At 41.8% G+C, this 25,850-nt stretch overlaps 1 protein-coding gene across 5 annotated transcripts in view; it reads right to left on the reverse strand.

Moving 5' to 3' along the window:
• The window catches only part of PLCB4 (phospholipase C beta 4), a 352,882-nt gene that overhangs the window by 319,119 nt on the left and 7,913 nt on the right, over positions 1-25,850 (reverse strand). The gene's annotated exons all lie outside the window — the stretch shown is intronic.

The following is a 25,850-nucleotide window of genomic DNA, read 5'->3' on the forward strand; positions in this document are numbered from 1 at the left end:
TCCTGGAAGGTGGTTATGGCTTTAGTGAGTAATAGTCTGCATTAGTTTGCCTTTAAAAGTCACTCTCACGGAGAGACCATCCTTCATTACAAAATTTGTGCTGGAAGTCCACATATGTAAATTTATTGCAGGACTCCAATGTCCTCCTATTTTTGTAATGGCATCTACTTTTTACTGTGAGTTGCTTGTGATAATGACTTACTATTGCATAGTGTGAATAAACTGACGTCTGAACAGCCCAACTGAATAGTGTAGGTCCACGGGCTGAAAATACTGTCGTGGAAACGTACCCTAATACTGAAGGATCAAAATCAAGATTTTCCATTTCTATCACTGCAAAAAAGTCTGCAAAATTAGATCACTAAAGTTGGTATCTCATGTTCCAAATTGATTATTATTTTCAATACAAAGTAAAATTAAAATGTACTACCACCGTAGAGGTGAATTATTGGCCCTTTTCCATCTCCTCATCTGCGTTTCTCAATAGTATTGCATTGCAACATCTTAGTAGCGGAAAAATGAAATTGACACCATTGTTGGATGAAAGCGCAGGATTGAGCAGGACACAAGAAAAGGGTACTTGGTCTTTAGAGTCAGGGTATAAGGGTTTCCAGTTTCCATGGCTGAGATAGGTCTTTGGCATACCCCATAAGCCAGTCAGCTAATGCACATATATTTGATATGAGGGCTTTTATTTTAAAGAATTCAAGTCAAACTTGCTCCTAGAGTTCAGCATCTGGCTCCCAAGTCCAGTAGTATATTCCTTATCTCTGGGGCCTCCAGCCTCGCACCCCAAGATCCACTCTAAATAGTCAATTATAAGCACAATGTTTAGTTTATTTTCATAATGCTTGTGGACCAGTAATCTCTCTTCCTTTTAAGTGCAAGCAAAAAAGCATAAAAAAAGCAAAAAAAGGCTTATGAAATATCTAAAACCTGCCGACACAATAAAGAAGGCCTGTGGAGTCAGAGTCGTGGAATCGGTGTCCATTTTGCTGGAGTCAGAATCAGTATAAAATGGACCGACTCCTAAAATATATAATATATATATATTTAAATATATAATATAAGTACATATAGTATTTAAAGATATAATAAATTGGGTACAGTAGTACAATGCAGGACGTGCTGTAAATGTTTTCATAAGAATTTGGGAAAGTTATGAAATGTCGTATAAATGTCTGTTCTGTTCCTGATCTAAGGATCTGGGCTTTTAGTTGAGATGAATCTGTGCTGCACTTTATGTACACGCTCAGTAGTGAGGTAAGGCTGTGGAGTCAGGGAAATTGAGAAGTCGGAGGTTTGGCTTACTGACACCACACAACTGCAATAAAGCTAGACATAGTCATACAGATTTGTCTCCAACTCTTTATGGTGGAGAATTCCAATCAAGCAAATATTTTTGGGTCACTGAGAAAAAAATTTTCTACCATTGTGACCCTGACATCGCTTTTGACAAGCAGGAAACTATTAACCTATTACCAACCATATTCTGATTAAAAGTAAAACATCATCTGCAAAGAAGAAAAATATCATTGCAATTTGCAAGACATTTTCTAATGCCAATTGAGAACAATGAAAAAACTGCTAGAAACACTTGATAATATTGGCTAAATTCATACAGCTACTCTGGAGGAGAAGAGATGACATTATCCAATTGATTTTTATTAAAGCACCACTCCAGTGTTTTTTTTTTTATTTTACCGCTGGAATGGTGCTTAAAATCCAAGAACCCTGCTTGTTACTCACATCCCGGCGTTTTCATCTGTTTTCAATGCCGCTCCAGTCCGTCTCCTGCAGTTTGCGACCTGCCGGCTGCTCCAGAGTTTCATGGAACGAGATGGACATCACTAATCAATGTAAGTCTATGGGAGCCGCGTTCTGGCATCATTCTGCCTCTCAGACTTACATTGAGAGCTTGTGACGTAACTTCTGACGCCGGGAAGATGCCGTAGGGTAAATTAACGATTGAGGGCAGGGGACTTATGTTTAAAGCACCACTCCAGCGTGAAAACAAAAACAAATGCTGGAGTTGTGCTTTAAAGCACTTGTCCAGTGTTTTTTTTTTAGCACTATAGTGTTGCTACTTACCTAAGGTCCCTGGCCTTTGCCTTATACTTACCCGCCGTCGTCTTCACCTTTTATTGGCACCGCTCCAGTCCTGCACCACCATGTTGTGACCGAAACTTCTGACTAACCAGAAGTCAGAAGTCGCAGGCACAAGCTCTCAATGTAAGTCTATGAGAGACAGAACGAGGCTCTCAGACGTACATTAAAAAGTGACTTCCAGATCACCCAGCAAACACTCGAGCGATCTGGCCGGTCACAACCTGCTGAAGACCGACTGATAGAAGGGGAAGATAGTGGCACGTAAGTATAAGACTGGGGGCAGGGACCTTACATTAGAAGAACTACTCCAGCGCTGCAATAAAAAAACAAAACACTGGAGTGGTGCTATAAGCATTACCATTGACCACCCCACTCCTCCCTTATATTTTTGCCAAATAACAGTGTTAACAGTTCTCCATCAAGGGTCCCTTAAGCTCCCCAGGGAGACTTTGCATGAGCATGCGACAAGCAGTTTAAAATCCATTGACTCAATTATATCTAATTTAATATGCTATAAACTCATCAAATAATATTCTGCAATTTAGGCTTCTACATCATCATCATCTGACGGAGCCTAATTCTACATTTTCTTATTGTGAAGATGTGCAGAATTCTGGTAGGGAAAGCGTTGGCCTGAGGTTCAGTCACCCTGGCACCTGCGTAATCCTTTCATTTTCTTATCTTGCCTCCATTTTCTAATTAGCTGGCTGTGATATTCAGCATTGGAGAATCAGAAATCAGAGGTTACAGGATAAAAAAAAATAACGTGGTCAACTCTCAAACTTTCTAAGATTGTCTAAGCTCAATGTAGTGTGAAGTTATATAGCTCCTCTTCTCACCACATAGATGTGGTCTCGGAAGACTACAAAGTGTAAATCTTTGGATCTTTTCGTTTTGAAACTTTCACATTATTCATTAATGCCTTTAATTTCCACTACCACGTTATATCAACGATTGTTCTACTGTATAGGACTTTATATGCAGATCTTGATGTTATTAAAAGGATGCAAAGAGAAGGAAGTATAAAAAATGAGTGTTTTGCATTGATCTTGTGTACAATAAAGTATCTGATTGCTAAGTCGTAAAGCTGGCGGTAATCATGAGATAACGGTGGCCCCAACATTAGCTGGCCAGACCGTATCTCTCCCGACTCCCCCATACATTCTCGGCTGAGAGTTTCACAGGATGAGAGGAAAAAGCCACTGAATGACTCCTCTGGCAGCGGCTTACCCCCCTTGAAAACAAAAGGATCGGACACTGATTTTCTGACAGCTTGATCCTTCTCTAACCCAACATTATCTGTTGGGGGAGAGCCCCATACACATCATATGGTCATCCGGTCCCACGAAAATCGGCAGGGTCAGCCAACTTTCATCCAGCTTATAAGGGAGATAGGTTTTTGCTATATTATCTTAGAACAGCATGATGCAGGGCAAAGACCCTGATTCCAGCAATATGTCACTCACTTTACTGGGTGCTGCAGTTTTAATTGAAAACTGTTTTATCTTCTAGTTCTCTGAATACTGATCTCTGTATAACCTTATCCACACCACTGATTGGCAGCTTTCTGTGTACACTGTGGATAGGCAGAAAGCATCCAATTAGTGGTGGGGGCATGGTTGAGCTACCTGTCAACACATTTACTAGTCCTCTAGTGATAATCTCCTGGTGATAAAACAATGATTTTATAAAAACTACAGCAAATAGTCTTGTAAGTGATACATCACTGGAATCAGGGTCTCTGTCTCTACATTATGCTGCTCTCAGATTAGGTGGGAAAAACCTGGTGACAGATTCCTTTTAAAGTATGGTCTCCCAACAAGTGACTTGAGTTGACAGCATTTCTTTACTGTGTGAACACAACCTATGGATGACAGTCGACAAGAGCGGAGAACCTTAGTTCTGTTACTTAAAGGAGTATTCCAAATTGGGAGAATTGATAGCATATCCTTATTTCTAATCTGGAATATCACTCTAAAGGTATATTCTAGGCAAAAGCATATAATACCCATCTATACTATAGGAGATAAATACTAGATGCTGCAGGCGGGTGGAGGTCCAACCACCAATTGCTAAACATGGTACCCGTTCACCACAGTTAGCGGGAGTTTATAGACAAAATATTCATATAGCACATCATATATTAGTGGGCTAGGGACAAAAAGGAATTACCAAGTTCCTCCAGTATATAAAGAAAAATGGGGTGTGGAGTACTCCTGTAAACTATAAACACAGGAGCATACAAAAAAAACGGAGTAACCATGAGCCACCAAATACCTTAAAAACAATATTTATTAGAACATATTAAAAAAATTACAAAACATGTATATATGAGGTCTAATCAGGAGGAAAAGAAACACGAGGTAGGACTATCAATAAATAGTATCACAAGGGGGAGCCCTGTTAATTGTACATATTTCAAATTAAGAAACTGTGAAGGGTACAATAAACGAAGTCTCAGGAGATAGTTAATACACATACTTCCAATACCATCAAAATATACCCATACTTATACATATGTGACAGGGACTATATTAGTCAATAGCATAGTGCATTGCTTACCAATGCTGTGTATGATAGTATCTCTACACACTGCCTGACGCGCGTTTCGCCTTATTGCTTTCTCAAGGGGAGATGCACCCCCTGATAAGCATCAGGCCATCAGGCTGGGATGATATAACAGGCATCCGGCACTACGTTATACTAGAATTTCTCCCAACACAATTACATTTTCTCTTTGGTTATTATCAAATGCCTGACAACACAAACACAAACCTTAGATACATCACGTGCCTAGATACATTATATCACGTGCCTAGATACAGGTTCTACTAAGTGGCTGATTATGAGTCCATTACCTGTTAGTCTATAACATTAGTGAAGTAATAGATACCATCCGTTATATAACTGATTATTGACCATACTTCTGTTCTTAATGAGAAATGACTGTCCTCCATGTGTGACAATAATTGTTCACTTACAGTGCAGAGAAAAATAATCAAGCAACAGCAACGACATTCTAACACTTGGTTATGTCAAAACCATTAGCCAATATGATTTTTTTAATAGCCAGACAATAAGAAGCTCCATAAACATCAGCAGAAAACTAGACAAAATACACCAAAAGTGACTTCTTAGTGAGTTAGTTACTCGCCATTTGCATTGTTTGAGGTCTGATGTATAATATCTAATATATCAATGACATTAAATGCAGTAATGGACGGTCCATAATGGATTAAAAAACTATCATTTCCAATGGAAAGTGCTCAAGTCAAGGCACTCAGTCCAGACACTTCCTTCATGCAGAAGCTAATGTTAAGGTTCCCGTTGCTTTCCCAATTCACTTTACTCTTCACAATTACCTTAATTATCAATTTCACAGTGTCCTGCAATGGTTAAATCTAGGTCCAACACTACACATACAATAGTAGGTAAAATGTCAACTTTTACATGTGGTTATAAATTCACAGTAACCCTGAGGTCGAAAGTCACTATATACAATAGGAGTACGGTATGTTAGACCATCCCTAAAGACAAACAAGAAGAACTTTCCTATAAAATAAAAATAAACTCCAGTCGCAAATCTACAGACTTACAGTCATGGCCAAAAGTATTGAGAATGAGACAAATAGTAATTTTTCCAAAGTTTACTGCTTCATTTTTTGTAATGGCAATTTGCATATACTCCTGAATGTCAAAGAGTGATCAGCTTAACAGCAATTACTGTACTTGCAAAGTCAATATTTGCCCAGAAAATGAACTTTAACCCCCAAAACACATTTCAACATCATTGCAGTCCTGCCTTAAAAGGAGCAGCTAACATCATTTTAGTGATTGATCCATTAACACAGGAGTGGGTGTTGATGAGGACAGGGCTGGCGATCAATCAGTCATGATTAAGAATGACATCACTGGACACTTTAAAAGGAGGCTGGTTCTTGGTATCATTGTTTCTCTTCAGTTAACCGTGGTTATCTCTAAAGAAACACGTGCAGCCATCATTGCACTGCACAAAAATGGCCTAACAGGGAAGAGTATCGCAGCTACAAAGATTGCACCTCAGTCAACAATCTATCGCATCATCAAGAACTTCAAGGAGAGAGCTTCCATTGTTGTCAAAAAGGCTCCAGGGCGCACAAGAAAGACCAGCAAGCGCCAGGACCGTATCTTAAAACAGTTTCAGCTGCGGGATCGGACTACCAGCAGTGCCGAGCTTGCTCAGGAATGGTAGCAGGCTGGTGTGAGTGCTTCTGCACGCACTGTGAGGCGGAGACTCTTTGAGCAAGGGCTGGTTTCAAGGAGGGCAGCAAAGAAGCCACTTCTCTCCAGAAAAACCATCAGGGACCGACTGATATTCTGCAAAAGGTACAGGGAGTGGACAGCTGAGCACTGGGGCAAAGTCATTTTCTCCGATGAATCCCCTTTTCGATTGTTTGGGACATCTGGAAAACAGCTTATTCGGAGAAGAAGAGGTGAGCGCTACCACCAGTCTTGTCTCATGCCAACTGTAAAGCATCCTGAAACCAGGATGAATCGGCTCACTCACAGTCTTGCCTAAAAACACAGCCATGAATAAAGAATGGTACCAGAATGTCCTCCAAGAGCAACTTCTCCCAACCGTCCAAGAGCAGTTTGGTGCCCAACAATGCCTTTTCCAGCATGATGGAGCACCTTGCCATAAAGCAAAGGTGATAACTAAATGGCTCATGGAACAAAACAGAGATTTTGGGTCCATGGCCTGGAAACTCCCCAGATCTTAATCCCATTGAGAACTTGTGGTCAATCATCAAGAGACGGGTGGACAAACAAAAACCAACAAATTCTGGCAAAATGCAAGCATTGATTATGCAAGAATGGACTGCTATCAGTCAGGATTTGGTCCAAAAGTTGATTGAGAGCATGCCAGGGAGAAATACAGAGGTCTTGAAGTAGCAGGGGCAACACTGCAAATATTGACTTGCTGCATTAACTCATTCTAACTGTCAATATAACCTATTGATACTCATAATATGATTGCAATTATATTTCTGTATGTGATATAAACATCAGACAAACACTAATAAAAACCAGAGGCCAGCAGATCATGTGAAAATATAATTTTGGTGTCATTCTCAAAACTTTTGGCCATGACTGTACTCCTAACCTGATTCCTGATGCGGACTAGACTGATAAATATGGCATCCTCACTGACCAGCAGAGAACGGCGCTCCTGCTGGCTACTTTGGGCTATGTTCACATGTCCAGTAATGATCCATTAGAACGCATCCAGCAGCAATCCGTTAACATAAGAGTTGTGCAGACACAAATTTTTTTTGTCTAAAAAAAACTGATTTCAGCTGGATCCGTTTCTTTAACATTGAAGTCTACAGATCCATTATTTAGCCATCCGTTTTCTTTCATTTGAAAGAGATCTAGTAAGTACAAAATGGATCCTTTTCAAATACAAAAAATACAGATGGCTAATTAATGGATCCATTTTCCATAAACTTCAATATAAAAAAAAAAACGGATCCGCTGAAAGCAGTTTTTTTAGATGGCCAAAAAAGTTATGTCTGCACAGCTTTGTCTACGGATTTCTGCTGGATCCGTTCTAACAGATGATTACTGGACATGTGAACATAGTCTTACAGGTTTTCTTGTCATTTCAGCCAGGCTCGTAACCATAATAGGTACAGGGGTTGCATCACACCCTGGGCCTAGAGCCTAGGGGTCACAAAGGTCTGTTTGGCCCATATGAAAAGACCATTATTATTAAAGTATTTCACTAATTTAGGGCCATGTTGGAGCTTTTGCATTGGGGCCTACAAGTTTCAAGTTACGCCACTGATTTCAGCCTACAGAATACTGCCATGTAGTCCTCATATAATACTATAACTCCAATTCTAAAAGCCTATGAAAAGTGCCCAATTTATCATTTCCTAAGGGAGCCTGTACATATTAGGTTATATTTGAACTAAATGGATGATACTGATCATTATGAATGGTCTTTGGCTGGTTGGGTGGAACGAACGATCATTCATTTCGACCAACAAGCAACTAATGAACATTTATATGTTTTCAAATCACCGGTTGCGCATGTTCAATTTTTCTCATCCAACGATCAACACTGGCTGCATCATCGGCTGAAAAAATCCAATATTAGACAATAATGCCAGTGATGTATTTTTGGCCATCGATGAATGAACATTCATTTAAACCAACATTTGTCGGTTCATTTTCATCTAGCGTGTATGAGGGCCTTAAAACTGGCTCTCCTTACAATGAAAGAGCGACTATTATGTCCAGATCTTCTTCTGGGTGTATGTGTATGACATAACTGCTAACTTTCCCAGAATGTCCAGGAAGCTTTGGGAAAGATGGGAGAACACCCAAACTTTCAGAAAAGTTGGAAAATCTCAGGCATAAAAGCCTCCTGAAACCTCCAAGAAATCATCGCTTCTGGATGGTTTTCTTGTGTGCCTTTCCTTTAGACAGAAGCACATGTGTGGGGTGGGAATTATAGGCTCGGCGTCAGCACACGGCGCACCTGGTCAAGTGCCGGAGCCCTGAGCAGTTAGGGGGGCCCACTCGCCGTCGGGCACCCCGCGCGCTATGGGACACGTGAGCGGTGCGGTGTCGGTGCCAGCGCCCGCCACCCCCTCTTGCTGAGGGCCTCGGCAGCCGGCGGCACAATACTTACCTCTCCTCGTGCCTCTGCAGCAGCTCCGGTGTCTTCCGCGTCCTCTGACTGTGACTTCTCAGGTCAGAGGGCACGGTGACATCTTTACACCGCGCCCTCTCCTGAGCCGTCACAGCGCAGAGCGGGAGGACGCCGGCGCGTGTGAGGAGTCCGGAGCAGCGGTAGCAGGTGAGAAGTGAGGTGAGTATTTCATTTTTTTTTTTCTTTAAATATGAACACATGGGGCATTACATGAGGGGGGAATGACATCCTGCATGGGGCATTATATGGGGGGGAATGACATCCTGTATGGGGCATTATATGGGGGGAATGACATCCTGCATGCGGCATTATATGGGGGGGAGGTGACATCCTGCATGGGGCATTATATGGATGGGGGGGAGGTGACATCCAGCATTGGGCATTATATGGGGGGGAAAGTGACATCCTGCATGGAGCATTATATGGGGGGAGAGTGACATCCCGCATGGGGCATTATATGGGGGGGAATGACATCCTGCATGGGGCATTATATGGGGGGGAGGTGACATCCTGCATGGGGCATTATATGGGGGGGTGACATCCTGCATGGGTCATTATATGGGGGGGGAAGTGACATCCTGCATGGGGCATTATATGGGGGGAGGTGACATCCTGCATGGGGCATTATATGGGGGGGAAGTGACATCCTGCATCGGGCATTATATGGGGGGCAGTGACATCCTGTATTGGGCATTATATGGGGGGAGAGTGACATCCTGCATGGGGCATTATATGAAGGGGGGAAATGACATCCTGCATGGGTCTCTATATGGGGGAGGGAATGACATCCTACATGGGACATTATATGGGGGGGAGAGGTGACATCCTGCATGGGCATTTTATGGGGGGGGGAGGTGACATCCTGCATGGGTATTATATGGGGGGAGAGTGACATCCTGCATGGGGCATTATATGAAGGGGGGGAAATAACATCCTGCATGGGTCTCTATATGGGGGGGAATGACATCCTGCATGGAGCATTATATGGGGGGGGAGGTGACATCCTGCATGGGCCATTATATGGGAGGGAAGTGACATCCTGCATGGGGCATTATATGGGTGAGTGGGGGGGAGTGACATCCTGCATTGGGCATTATATGGGGGGAAAGTGACATCCTGTTTTGGGCATTATATGGGGGGGAAGTGACATCCTGCATGGGGCATTATATGGGGGGGAAGAGTGACATCCTGCATGGGGCATTATATGGGGGGGAGGTGACATCCTGCATGGGCCATTATATGAGAGGGAAGTGGCATCCTGCATGGGGCATTATATGGGGGGAAAGTGACATCCTGCTTTGGGCATTATATGGGGGGAGAGTGACATCCTGCATGGGGCATTATATGGGGGGGAGTGACATGCTGCATGGGGCATTATATGGGGGGGGAGTGACATCTTGCATGGGGCATTATATGGCGGGGGGATTACATTCTGCATGGGTCATTATATGGGGGGTGACATCCTGCATGGGGCATTGTATGGGGGGGTGACATCCTGCATAGGCCATTATATGAGAGGTAAGTGACATCCTGCATGGGGCATTATATGGGGGGGGTGACATCCTGCATGGGGCATTATATGGGGGGGAGTGACATCCTGCATGGGGCATTATATGGGGGGGAGTGACATCCTGCATGGGGCATTTTGTGGGGGGGCACAGCCTGCATGGGGCATTATATGGGGGCCAGTACCTTGTATGAAGCGTCATAAGGGGGCCAGTATCCTGTATGGAGCGTAATATGGGGGCCAGTATCCTGTATGGAGTGTTATATGAGGGCCAGCATTCTGTATGGAGCATTATATAGGGCCCATAATACTGTATGGAGGAGGACTATATTGTCCGGTCTGCACTGTGCGCTGCGAGGATTCGCCGGTTTCTGAGCTATTGTAGAATTTACTATAGATATCACTCATATAATGTAAGAAGTGAAATCTTTGTCCTTGTACTATATATATATTTCTCTGCGGTATCTGTGCATTATGAATTGTGGTATGTGTTAAAGGGGCCACTGAGACTCTTTCGCCCAGGGCCCACAAAAACCTGGAGCCGGCCCTGCCTGTAAAGATGTGGTTATTTAATGCAAAAATATTTTGGCAATGCACTTTACACACTACAGTGTCTCCTACATCACCACTTCCAAAACTTGGCAGGTCTGGTGTAAGGTGGCACAGCAGAAAAAGAAGCCTGGACCTTAGGATCAAGGCAGAATTATAGCATATGCACTGGATGCACGTCCAATATATGCTGTGAGAAGAATATTAAGGTGTCCCCATCCTGTAACACTGGATTAACAAAATCATAACAAAGAGCATTTTCTCCTACAATGTAATCTGCTTTTGTCCAGAAAAGAACGTTTCCCACTACCTGCTCGATCAACATGTCTTCCCAAGCAACATTTTACTGCATTTACCTTCAATAAGAAAATAAACTACAACAAGTGCCGGTGTCCGGTCATCGCTCCTGTCCAGCTCCGGACCTATCACTGAAATGTTGCCTTGTAATTACATCAAGCAATGTACAATAGAAGGCAAAGCCTGAAACGCGCGACACCTGCTGAGTTGTGACAGGTTCGACAAACAAACAACAAAAAAGAACACAAAATAATAAAATAAAAACCTACTTCAATACAAAGTGTTGTAGATCTCTGGTTTGAAAGAGATAAAGGGGGAGCTTTCAAAACAGATGCCCGAGTGATTGTACTGTGGTAGTAATCAGTGGTCATGAAAAGACACACACACCACTCATTCTATGGTGGTGACACCTAGCACACATATATTACTTTCAAGCCAAATTACTGCATCCAGGAGATTTCAGAATGCCGAAGTTATAGAAGATTATAAAAGATGGAAGAATAGAACAGATCATTTAAATCATTTACGTCAGTCATAACATTAAAATCACCAAAATAATATTGTAAAAGTTCCTCTTGTGACACCCAACAAGCTCTGACGTGTAAAAGCACGGACTCTGTAGGACATCGGAAGAAAGGTCGCCAACCCTCCAGAAAATCCTGGGCAGTCCGTAAAAATAAGGCACTTTTTTTAGCCCTGTCTGTAAAAAAACGTAAGCGATCTTTTTTAAGCTGACGAAACTTGTAATTCTCATCATTTACAGATTACAGTGAATGCAGCTGAGGTCTTCATATAAGAATTAAGGGCTGTAGACATTGATCACTTATATTACAAGGATTTATTATATTTTTCCAATGTGTCTGCAAAAAATAGTCTGTTCGTGTTTTTTTGATAAGCTGCCAAGAAAAAAAATAAAAGGTCGAGGTGGCAACCCTGATCTGAAGATGTCCAGTACGCATTTCTTCAGAAATTTACGACAGTGTTACAGTAGCTCTTCTATAGAGTTAGTTGGGGTAGCCTCTGCACCCCATGTGCATCAAGCGTGGAAAACCCATAACTGTTGCTAATCCACAAGTTGTTCTTCATTGCACCTCTTTTACCAGGAACGAGCTACTGTATCATCCCACAAGATTAGCGGTTTTAGAGATTTTTCTGCTTCCAAAACATCACAGATCAGAACCACCACCCTTGTGACTGCTAAGCCAGGACCCCAAATGCTGCTGTCTCACTCCAATATTAAGAAATGCTAAATAGTCCGAATTGTGAGGAAAGCGCAGTAGGGTAAAACTGTCTAAGGAGGAACAGAATCTGTTTTGGTATTTTTGGCTGGTAAAGATGCCTGTCCGGCGTTGAAACACGTTGTGCTAATAAAAGAACCTTCATCATCCATCTTTACAGCCAGTGATTTTTTCTCCATCAATGCAGCCTTTTAAAGTTTTTTACCTGTTTTAGACAAGTAATATTGAATGGCATATATATGCCCTCACCAGATCCACATACTGGCTCAACTACCCAACCCCTTGTACGCTAGTTAGATGTGTAATTTTAGTGAATGGGACGGTATGGATTATCATTACACACTGCAGAAATGACTGCTGTACTTTAAGGATACCCTCAAAGCAAATTAAATGGCATAGAGTTTTCTTTGTTGAATAGCTACATGCTCCAAGCATCACAACAAAAGTGAAGTCTGCAGTGTAGTGCTGTAACCAGGCCTAGGTAACAAACAAGTTGCTTTTTTTTACAAATCAGCCATGTTTCATTTTAATCCCACTCTATGGAGTTTTCAGCAATTACATTTAAAAAAAATGAAGAATAAAAAAAAAGAAGTACCGTATAAGAGATACCAGAATTTTCAACAATTACTACAAGTTATTACTTATCCACAGGGCAGCACGGTGGCTCAGTGGTTAATACTGTACTGTTGTTTTGCAGTCCTGGGTTCAAATCCCACCAAGGACAACATCCGCAAGGAGTTTGTATGTTCTCCCCGTATTTGTGTGGGTTTTCTCCAGGTTCACCGGTTTTCTCCCACACTCAAAGACACACTTGTAGGTAATTCAGATTGTGAGCCCCAATGGGGGACAGTGATGATCTCTGTAATGCGCTGCGTAATATCAAGGTGCTATATAAGTGAGTAAAATGAATAGGCGATATCTTATTGGCCAGTTGGGAGTCCGACTGATAGGACCCCCATTGATTGGCAGAACGGGGACGTTTTCTGCCTGTTAGAATGGAATGGAAGAGCCCATGCCCAACCACTGCTTCATTCATTCCCTCTTTTGCCCCAGAGCTCAGCTTTTTCTGGCAGCACCGTAGAGACTTAATGCAATGGCAGTCGGGCATGGTCACTGCTACTTTTTACTAAGAGGGATAAAAGTGCCAAGTCAGGGATAAAAATTTCCCCTTCTGCCGATCATTGTGAATCCCTGCAGTCGGACCACCACCAATCAATAAATTACCTATATGGTAGATATGAGAAAACTTATTTTCACTGTACAACCCCTGATCCTTTGATCTATATTCTCAACGTTCCTCCCAGGGGGATGGGTAAAAACTCCTCTAAACTACTCCTTCATATGTTAACGGCAGCTAGATGCCTGAATGCTCTCCATTGGAAGAAGAACCCTCTCTCTTTTCAGGACTTGCTCTACAGAATTTCTGATATTAGGAGGATGGAATATATGACGGCTGTTCTGAATGCAAGGTTTGAATTATTTGAGTCAATTTGGGCACCCTGGGATAATTTTTGGGCTCAACACAATTGATAATTCTTTTACACCTTCCCCTATTTCCTCATTCTCCCTGTGTGTTTGTGCCTTTTGTCATTCCTTGGTTATAGATTGAACACGGCTGGGTAATAGAATCTAGTATTAAGTTCATTGCTTATGTTATGGGTTTGCTGAGATTTTGCTGGTAGTTGTCTGCTGGATCTCGTCTGTTTAATCACTGCCATGGATAAACGTTTCATTGAGTTTTACTCTGCTGTACAAACGTCATGTGAATGTTGCTTCTACATACATGTTATTTGTAATTTTTGAAAAATCTCAATAAAAATTACAGTTTAAATAAAAAAAAGAACTATTTGTATGATTTTGCAGGAGCACTTAGAAGCGCACTTTTAGTGTTCTCAGAAGAAATAAAAGGCTTTTGTGCTTTAAAACAGTATTTTACACTTTTCGCTAAGTTTAGCATTTTCCATGATGTAGGCTGATGTACAAAGACAGTTATTCTTTCCTTACAAAAGAAAGTACTAAGGTGTCTAAAAATAAAAACACACGAGTTCTGCACTTGAGAAATTTTTAGAGCATGAAGAAAACAGTCACCTTTTCTGCAATCAAAATAGTAGGCGACCGTTTAACTGCAGAAAGATTCGGGCAGAGATTATTTCTGTTCCTGTGAACAATTTACACCGTGATCTGACACATGAGTAAGAGATATATGTAATAATAATACAAGGTATGCAATAATATTTCAATCAAATAAAATCTATAGGAAATGGGTGATGGGGGAAAATAAATAATTGTAGAATCTTCAGTGGAAATGAGAGAAGCATTTATGTACAACCTACATTCATCAAATAATACAAATATATATATATATATACTATACATATACAGTGGTGTGAAAGGGTGTTCACCCCCTTCCTGATTTCTTATTCTTTTGCATGTTTGTCTCACTTAAATGTTTCAGGTCACAAAACTAATTTAAATATTAGACAAAGATAACACAAGCAAACACAAAATTAAGTTTTTAATTATTATTAAGGAAAAAAGAAATCCAAACCTACAGGGTCCTGTGTGAAAAAGTGATTCCCCCCTTAAAACATTAATTAACTGTGGTTTATCACATCTTTAGGAAGCTGAGTTCCCTGATAAAAAAGCAGTAAAAAAAGGCAGCCAGTGGAAAAAAATGCATAAAAAACGCAACGTGTGAACTTAGCCTTAGTCTTGAATAATCCATATACTATAGTTCTATTTATTGTGGTGTCACATGCCACAGAAAATCCATCAACAGAAAGAAAGTAATTTAAAAAGAAATGATTAAAAACCCTTAAAAATATTCTTATAAAAAATCAGCAAGCCAGTGCCAGCTATTTGACACCGAATATTGCAACAAATAAAACATTCTGCATGTATCTTTCTGGAAATATGTGGATTTAGGTAATAATTTGATTTTAATCAGCACAGTCATAAATTCTGTATGATCTGCCCTTAGAATAGTATTACAGCTCGGAGAATGCAGAGCTCCATACAATCATCAGTATGGCATACAGGCACGGATCCTGAATGGTATTATTCGGAAGATAATTAAATTCTTACAGGTAAAGGTATTCGCTGTATTGCCGCTATCTGACCATATGAAGGATGCTGGAACGTATAAAAAATTGTATGTCTGATGTATCGTTTTTTAAAGGGGTTGCGAAATCTTCAGCAAGCAATGCACCTTACCGAATCCTAAAAGTATGTAATGCACGCTCAGTGTTCAGCTCAGCTTGCCGGTTCCAGTGATCGACATTTATTTATATTATAATTTTTGTCCCTCTAAATTTCCAAATCTTCTGCTTGCTGTCAAAGAATCTGAAAGTGATTTAATAAAATAGGATTTCCCTCTATTTGAATCTCTAAAGATTAGCTGCAGTCTGGCAGCAGGTGTTCAATTCTCCTGCAGCGCCACCCTAGGGGAGAAAAAGTATTACATGACGCCAATTGACATAAATAGTCTATCAATGCACGGTTAGAGAGTAGCTGCTCTCCATTAGAGATAATAATTGATGTAAGCTCTAAATGAAGGGTTCTCCTCAATTATCCAAGGACCTAACAGGGTATTTTAAATATTTTTTAATGAGACAACCACTTTAAAGTGGATCTCTCACCTACATATGCTACGCTAAGAAATGGCAGCAAATTAAAGGGACAGGACTATCCTTCTATTAGCCGCAGCACGAAAATCTGTGCACCTGATGGCTTATAGGAGAGAGCAATGTATACAGCGGACTCATAGTTACAAGTTAAATGTATTCATGAGTAAAGACTTATCCTGCCCCTTCTTAGTGGTGACTGATGGGATACTAGAAATATTGATACAGAAGACCATCAATTAATTCTAAGTGGGGCAGGAAGGAGAGAGCAGTTTTGGCTTATAGAACAGGCATATCCCTGTAATTTGCTTCCTTTAATATTTAGGTGTCAAATTCACTTTGAAATGTTTTATGGCTGAAACTTTGCTATAATTGTATATAACTGTGTTAGGCAATCTTCCGTGAGTCTCTGGCGTTCTTGTCTTAGAACTTTTTAATGCAACATGAATAAATTGACAGCTAGATATTAACAGTCGGGAGGGGAGAGCAAAGGGGGGATGCAGGGTCAGATTTCACATAAGCTCAACCTAGGCCATGGCCTACGGCGCATCAGTGAGGAGCACGTATATACAGAAGAAATAACAATCAAATATTTGCAAATCTTGCAGTATTATTTGGAAAGAGCCATATAAAATGCCATTTTTTTAAATTTACATTCATGTACATATATATTGAGCGGTACATTTACGTTGCCCATCTCTGCAGCTTGCTCTGTTTTGCTCAGTCACAGGCAAAAAGCATTTCCAACTCCTCTCTCAGCATAACCACACGTTAAAGGAAAATTCCAGATTTGGCATTACAATAGTGATTCCAAGTGATTATTCACTTTTATATATCTACTGCCATCATAGATGCTCTACAATACCTCGAAAGTGACGAAACCCATAAATCAGGAACTCGAGCAGAAGTTAGAGCTATACTCATCAAGCTGCGAAGACCTGAAAGAGCGTTCATGGCACAGTTTTGGGGATCGTTGCTGCTCAGATTGCACCAAGTGAATGAGTACGTGCAAAACAAGGAAATTGATGTTTAGAAAGTTGCTGAAGTTCTCCAATCACTAGTAAAGTTCTTGATAGAACTGCGAGAACAGTTTGATTTATATGAGGAAATTGCTCTCAACATTTCTGAAAAGAAAGTATATGAGCGTGAGGAAAAGCGTTCCATTGTCAGGAAACTTCAAATTGATGACACACGTGACGGTGAAGTTAGTTTAGACGGGCGTGACAACTTTCAAATCAATACATTTCTATTCAACTTTTTAAGGCGGTGAAGGGGTACAGAATTATGTGCTTTTGCCTAGAGGATAGAAGTGTATAAATCCGGTCCTGAGGGGATGGGTTTCTGCAAAATTTGACACTATCCAATGAGTAGTGACAATACAAGACTGTGTTAGGACACACCCCTTTGACAAGGTGAATAATAAAACCCAGATGTCTATTTATTCATATAATTCAATAAGGAATTACAGAGGACTGGCAAAATGTAGAGTAAGGGGGTATAAGAGAAGATGCTTCAGTATTTACTAAAATAGACATGTCAGGAGAAATGTCCCAAATTGCTCAAGAGGAGGGGGAAGGAGGTCACTGGTCGATTGCTCTTGTGGGACCTATTCACTTGCAAGCGTATGCCAGGACGCTGTTCCGGCGATCTATATCTAAATATCTGTTCGCTGCATTTTTGTTTGGGGTCATCCTCTTGGTCTTCTTGATATTTTGTTTTGTCCATCATCTTGCACATATTTCTAACATGTATTTCTTATTGTGAACTTTTTTAATCAATAAAGTTTTCTATATACCTTATACTCAGTTTTCTCTAGTGGTTCCAGATTTAGTTCATGAGTAGGTAATTTTGTACGGCTATGGGGTGTGAGCTGTGTTTCTTCCATACCCCCTACCCGTGACGTTTATTATGCTGGCCGAAGTGTTTACAAAAACTTCATGGCAAAATAGCTGCTAGGAATCCACTGCTAAGGACAGGCAACAAGCAGAAGAGACTTCTTTGGGCTAAAGAACACAAGGAATGGACATTAGACCAGTGGAAATCTGCGCTTTGGTCTGATGAGTCCAAATTTGAGATCTTTGGTTCCAACCACTGTGTCTTTGTGCGACGCAGAAAAGGTGAACGGATGGACTCTACATGCCTGGTTCCCAAAGTGAAGCTTGGAGGAGGAGGTGTGATGGTGTGGGGGTGCTTTGCTGGTGACACTGTTGGGGATTTATTCAAAATTGAAGGCATACTCAACCAGCATGGCTACCACAGCATCTTGCAGCTGTTAGAACTCTCCTGTTAGGTTTTTTCTATCTTGCTGGTCACATGACCTTTTTTGCCTATTTAATCCTGCTCCGCCCTCCTGGCCTTGCTGGACTTCATTGTAATTTCTACTCTTAAGCTAGCCTGGTGCTTAGTTACCTTTCTCAGTCAGTTTAGCTAGGTCTCCGGACCTTTATGTTCTATGTTGTGTGTTTGTCTTTTACTGCTACAATCTCTGCTAGGAGGTGTCCAACTTTATCCCAGTCCCTAGTTCTTGTGAGGATCCCTCCCTTGCATCTATAGGTCTTCGTACAGACTAGCCGAGGACTTTAGCGGGTCTGATCGCAGGATCAGGTTCCCCCGTTACATCGTAGGGATCTATCTTAGTTCTATTGTAGGGACAGATCTCCTTTCTTTCCTTAGTGCTTGTAGCAGATCATAACAGTAAGTACAGCCCAAAAATATCTCTAAGGAAAGAACTCCAGTTTCCATCATGGTGTCGGTTCAGGATTTGGCTCAACGGCTGCAGGGACTCTCTCTGGAGGTGGCCGAGCTCCAACAACACGTGAGTAGCTGTTCTGGAGCACATTTTGTGGAGCCAAAGGTACGTTTGCCTGATTTATTTTTTGGCGATCAACAAGAATTTTTTTCCTTTAAAAATGCTTGTTTGTTGTATTTTCGTTTGAGACCCAGATCCTCTGGTGATGAATCACAGCGCATAGGGTTCATAATGTCACTTTTGCGCAAAGAACCTCAGGGATGGGCCTTTTCTCTCCAACCTAGTGATCCATGCTTTAGATCAGTGGATAGTTTTTTTTCTGCTTTGGGTTTGTTGTATGATGATCCTGATCGTGTCTCATCAGCTGAGACTGAATTGAGACGTTTGAGGCAGGGATCAGGTAATGTGGAAAAATATTGTTCTCCCTTCCGTCGGTGGTCTGCCCAGGTGGGGTGGAACGATTCAGCTTTGAAAAGTTTGTTTCTTGCGGGGCTAGGTGAAAGGGTTAAGGATTTGCTGATTGCTTATCCCACACCTGGAAACTTGCAGGAGGCAATGCAATTAGCTATACGGGTGGACAGGAGACTGCGTGCAAGGGTTAATGAGAGTAAATTCTCTGCCATGTCAGCTCCGAGTCTTGAGAGGGTCTGTACTGACATTGGAGAGCCGATGGAGATTGGGGCGATGGCACCCCGCTCTCAGGAAAAAGACCGCAGATCTTCTGAAGGTTTGTGCTTTTATTGCGGGAAATCTGACCATTTTATTAAGAACTGTGTGCTTCGTATGAACAAAGAAAAAAAAAAAAAGGTCAGTTACGCCCGTATTGCCTGTTTAAATACTAAGGGGGTATTTCTTTCTGCTAATACTGCTGCTCAGGAAGAATTAATTGAATTTCGGATATTTGTGGATTGTGGTTCTACTCTGAATGTGATTGATGGGGGATTCTTGGAAAAACTTAAATTAAAACCCAAACCTTTGTCATCCCCTATTGCTGTGGTTTCTGTCGATGGCTCCCCCTTGAAGAGTGTTACTCACAAGGTCTGTGAATTTAACCTCACTATTAATGGTATTCACCAAGAAAATTTGGATTTGGTGGTATTAAATAATTTGCCTTCTCCAGTAATTTTGGGGTTACCCTGGTTAAAATTGCACAATCCTGTACTGGATTGGTCTACCAATGAAATTAAGTCCTGGAGCCCTAAGTGTTATGACAAGTGTTGTAACGGACGTATTGCTGCGGTGGAAAAAGGGGAATTACCTGTACCTATTCAGGATTTTTGGAGAGTTTTTTCTGAGGAGGAGTCACAAATTTTGCCTCCCCATAGAGACTATGATGGTACCATTGAATTTGTCCCTGGAGCGACTCTTCCTAAAAGTCGTTTATTTAATCTTACTATTCCTGAGAGAAAGGCTTTGGAGGAATACATACAGACAAGCTTGGCCGCCGGTCACATTAGGCCTTCCAAGTCTCCTGTGGCTGTTGGATTTTTTTTTGTTAAAAAAAAGGACGGCGGTTTACGTCCTTGTCTGGATTTTCGTGAGATTAATAAAATTACTGTACGCAATCCTTACCCACTGCCATTGATTCCTGATTTGTTTAACCAGTTAGTGGGGGCCAAGTGGTTCTCTAAAATTGATCTCCGGGGGGCATACAATTTGTTGCGCATGAAGGAGGGTGATGAATGGAAGACTGCTTTTAACACTCCTGTGGGTCATTTTGAGAAACTGGTTATGCCTTTTGGTCTTACCAATGCTCCAGCATTTTTTCAGAATCTTATTAATGACATCCTTAGACCTTTGATCGGCAAAAATGTGGTTGTGTATTTGGATGACATTTTGATTTATTCACCGGATCTGGAGTCTCATTGGCGGAGCGTACGTGAGGTATTACAGTTATTAATTGACAATTCCCTTTTTGCTAAGCTAGAGAAATGTGAGTTCGCTGTACAGAGAATTAGTTTTTTGGGCTACATTATCTCCAGCGAGGGCTTTGAGATGGACCTTGTGAAGGTTCAGGTGGTTCAGGAATGGCCTAGGCCTATTGGTTTGAAATCGATACAGAGGTTTTTGGGTTTCGCCAATTATTACAGAAAATTCATTAAAACATTTTCTATTATTGTCAAACCACTGACCGATCTCACCAGGAAAGGTGCTAATGTGGTTCAGTGGACTACTGAGGCCATTGAAGCTTTTGTGTTTCTAAAGGAGAGGTTCAGCTCTGCTCCCATCCTTATGCAGCCTGATGTGACTAAGCCGTTTTTGGTTGAGGTTGATGCTTCTTCGGTGGGGGTCGGTGCGGTGTTGTCTCAGAAAAACAAGGATGGAGTACATCCCTGTGCTTTTTTTTCAAATAAATTTTCTGAGACTGAACTTAATTACGATATTGGTAATCGGGAATTGCTGGCTATTAAACTCGCATTTGAACACTGGCGTCATCTCTTGGAAGGTGCTGAATTTCCCATTCAGGTTTTCACTGATCATAAAAATCTGATCTATCTTGATGCTGCCAAGCGCTTGAATGCCCGTCAGGCTAGGTGGGCACTTTTTTTCTCGCGGTTTAATTTTTCCGTTACTTACATCCCGGGTACCAAGAATGTTAAAGCTGATGCTTTGTCTCGCAGCTTTTCTCCCATGGTCGGTGCTGAGGAGGAGGGGAGCATTTTACAAGAAGGTGTTGTGATTGCTGCATTGGACTCTGTTTTGGAAGATGAGATTCTTAAAGCACAGGAGAATGCCCCATCTAACACTCCCCATGGGAGGTTGTTTGTGCCTAGGACCTTTAGGAGAGATTTGTTTGTTGAGTGTCATGAGTCTCGGTTGTGAAAAGAAAAGAAAGGGCGCATGTGTAGACTCACAGGGCTATTTGCTGAATTTAAAAAGTGCCAGTACACTCACCTGTGAAGGTTGTGTACGTCTACACAACCAAGATTAAGCGTGTAATTAATGAGGCTCCGAGTCACCTCTATTTGTAGTACCGTCCTGTCGGTGTTTGCCTCGCAACTCCGTGCTCCTCAAGTGGTCACACGATCCTGCTGGACCAGATACCACGTCACCGCAGGTCCTCAGTAGTTTAACCCGGTGGTTGGATACCGCAGGTCCTCAAACATCCAAATAGACCAGGCTGCTCCTGCCGCTTTAGCTCCGCATGGAGATATCTCACAAGTAAACAATGGTGCAGCGGTCTCAGGGAGCGCCAAAGGAATACTGAGTCTCGGTTGGCAGGTCATCCAGGAATTTCTGAGACCAAGAGACTTGTGGGTCGCAGTTTTTGGTGGCCTGGATGGCAGAAGGAAGTCATTAAGTGGGTGCATCAATGTACGGTGTGTGCTAGATCTAAGTCTTCACATACTCCTGCAGCGGGGTTGCTTTGCCCTCTGGAGGTTCCTAGTGCACCTTGGACACATCTGGCTATGGACTTTATTACTGACCTTCCCCCCTCTGAGGGTTTCACAGTCATCTGGGTGGTCGTGGACCGCTTTAACAAGATGTGTCACTTGGTTCCTTTCATCAAACTGCCCTGCGCTAAGACACTCGCTAAGGCCTTTGTCAAGGAAATTGTCAGACTACATGGCGTTCCTACTGACATTGTTTCGGATAGGGGACCTCAGTTCGCGGCTCGTTTTTGGCGTGCTTTTTGTGACAGGTTGGGAGTTCATTTGTCATTTTCATCCGGATATCATCCTGAGTCTAATGGCCAGACAGAAAGGAAGAATCAGGATGTTGACCAGTTCTTGCGTTGTTTTGTGGCAGACAATCAGGAGGGTGGTCGAGTTTCTGCCACTTGCTGAGTTTGCTCTTAACAACCATACATCCTCTTCTGCTGGTTGTTCGCCTTTTTTTTGTTGTTCTGGGAGACATCCGTCTTTTGGGTCATTCTCCAAATTGGTATCAGCTGTGCCTGAGGAGGAGAGTTTTTCCGGTGATTTGGAGAGAGTTTGGACAGATGTGCGTGGTAATCTTCAGGAGGCTAACAAAAAATCTAAGAGGTACATTGATAGGAAACGGCAAGAGGTTTTGTTTGCTATTGGTGACATGGTTTGGTTGTCCTCTAAGAATCTGCAGTTGAGGATTCCTTCTAAAAAAATGGGTCCCAAGTTTGTAGGGCCCTTTAAGGTGCTTCAGGTAGTTAACCAATCTGCTGTTAGGTTGGAGGTTCCTACCTCCTGGAAGATTAATCCGGAGTTTCATGTTTCTCTGTTGAAAAGAGCTTATGTGTCGGATGGAGACGCCTCTGCCACTGTTCCTCTGGTGGTGGAGGACGGGGAATACGAAATTTCCCGCATCCTAAATTCTAGACGGTATAGAGGGAGTTTGCAGTATCTCGTCGCTTGGAAGGGTTTCGGACCCGAGGATAACTCATGGGTGAGGGCGGATGATGTTTCGGCTTCCAGACTTGTCAGAGCGTTTCACAAGAGGTTTCCTGATAAGCCTGGGCCTAGGGGATCCGGAGGATCCTCATAGAAGAAGGGGTACTGTTAGAACTCTCCTGTTAGGTTTTTTCTATCTTGCTGGTCACATGACCTTTTTTGCCTATTTAATCCTGCTCTGTCCTCCTGGCCTTGCTGGACTTCATTGTAATTTCTACTCTTAAGCTAGCCTGGTGCTTAGTTACCTTTCTCAGTCAGTTTAGCTAGGTCTCCGGACCTTTATGTTCTATGTTGTGTGTTTGTCTTTTACTGCTACAATCTCTGCTAGGGGGTGTCCAACTTTATCCCAGTCCCTAGTTCTTGAAGGGATCCCTCCCTTGCATCTATAGGTCTTCGTACAGACTAGCCGAGGACTTTAGCGGGTCTGATCGCAGGATCAGGTTCCCCCGTTACATCGTAGGGATCTAGCTTAGTTCTATTGTAGGGACAGATCTCCTTTCTTTCCTTAGTGCTTGTAGCAGATCATAACAGCAGCGGCATGCTATTCCATCCGGTTTGCGTTTAGTTGGACCATCATTTATTTTTCAACAGGACAATGACCCCAAACACACCTCCAGGCTTTGTAAGGGCTATCTGACCAAGAAAGAGTGATGGGGTGCTACGCCAGATGACCTGGTCTCCACAGTCACCAGACCTGAACCCAATCGAGATGGTTTGGGGTGAGCTGGACCACAGAGTGAAGGCAAAAGGGCCAACAAGTGCTAAGCATCTCTGGGAACTCCTTCAAGATTGTTGGAAGACCATTTCCGGTGACTACCTCTTGAAGCTCATCAAGAGAATGCCAAGAGTGTGCAAAGCAGTCATCAAAGCAAAAGGTGGCTACTTTGAAGAACCTAGAATATAAGACATATTTTCAGTTGTTTCACACTTTTTTGTTAAGTATAAAATTACACATGTGTTAATTCATAGTTTTGATGCCTTCAGTGTGAATGTACAATTTTCATAGTCATGAAAATACAGAAAAATCTTTAAATGAGAAGGTGTGTCCAAACTTTTGGTCTGTACTGTATATTGTAGCAAACCACCAGAACAGAAGAGATTTGTGCTGCTGTATGAGCTGTAGTGGAAAAAGCACATTATGCTTAAAGGGCTTTTCTACCCCAGGCAATGTGCAGCTTGCCAAATACTAACAGTGTGTAATGCACACACTGTTACGATTGGGCTCTGCTATCTGGTTTGAGAAGCCATTACATGAATGCAAGTATGCAATTTGCATGCCTACAATCAATGCTGACTAGATTTATGTTCCGAACAGATTCTCAACAGCGTCTCTCCTCTCAATGTTCAAGTGCCAACTAGATTCTCATCCACTTCTCTCAATGTTCACGTGCCGAACAGATTCTCAATCGTGTCTCTCAATGTTCATGAGCCAACTAGATTCTCATCTGCTTCTCAATGTTCACATGCTGACTCAATGTTCTCATGTCTACTAGATTCTCATCCGCTTCTCTCAATGTTCACGTGCCAACTGGATTCTCATCCGCTTCTTTCAATGTTCATGTGCTGAGCAAATTCTCATCCACTTCTCTCAATGTTCACATGCCAACTTAATTCTCATCTGCTTTTCTCAATTTTCATGTGCCAACTAAATTCTCATCTGCTTCTCTCAATGTTCACGTGCCAACTAGAGTCTCATCCACTTCTCTCCATATTCACGTGCCAACTAGATTCTCATCCACTTCTCTCCATATTCACGTGCCAACTAGATTCTCATCCACTTCTCTCCATATTCATGTGCCAACTATATTCTCATCCACTACTCTCCATATTCACGTACCAACTAGATTCTCATCCACTTCTCTCCATATTCACTTGCCAACTAGATTCTCATCCACCTCTTTGAATGTTCACGTGCAGACTAGATTCTCATCCACTTATCTCAATAGAACACTGGGGATGAGAATCTAGTTATCCCGTGACCACAAGTATAAAAATCGCATATTTGAGGTCAAGTCACTGATGTTCCATCCTGCTAGCAGAGCCGAATCCTAACAGTGTGTAATAGGTTTTTGGCAAATTGCACTGCTAGCTAAAAGTTTTCCCTGGGGTGGAAAACCCCTTTAACACTTTGTCAAACCAGAATGTTAAGGTTTTGATAAAATCATCCTTTACAATGGATACAGATAATTCACTGAGGCTGCTTTTGTTCTGCATCTCTTTATTGATGGCCAATCTGCTTTATGCTTATTATGAACACTATTAGAAATGCTAGAAGAATGCACAGCCATGAAGAATACTTTTTAGAAACGCTTTCAATGCTACATTGCCAGCAGAACGTGTTAAGCACTGTATAAAAACATCTTATAAAGATCCGAAGGGAGAACCTGAGCTAGAGGAAAAATAATATAGCTACAATGAAGATGCTCCAACCGAATGCCCAAATATATGTAGCAATAATCATTTTGATTCATTTGTTTCTGATTGAAATGGTTATTGCCCAATCTGTATCATTTATCAAAACTGATTGTGCACTTATAAAAATCATCATAACTAATACATATGTCGATAGAATCGAACTGGTGCTAAAAATGTCAATATATGTATGATGACTGTACTGATAGAAATGTCCATTAGATGCTCAGAATGTTTTTTCAAACCAATGAATGTCAGTAATCTGAATAATTATTACACTTATCATATATGAGCGGAGT

Source organism: Phyllobates terribilis, unplaced genomic scaffold, assembly GCF_046119375.1.
Source record: "Phyllobates terribilis strain yellow unplaced genomic scaffold, ASM4611937v1 Scaffold_3__8_contigs__length_932513732, whole genome shotgun sequence".
Lineage (NCBI taxonomy): Eukaryota > Metazoa > Chordata > Amphibia > Anura > Dendrobatidae > Phyllobates > Phyllobates terribilis.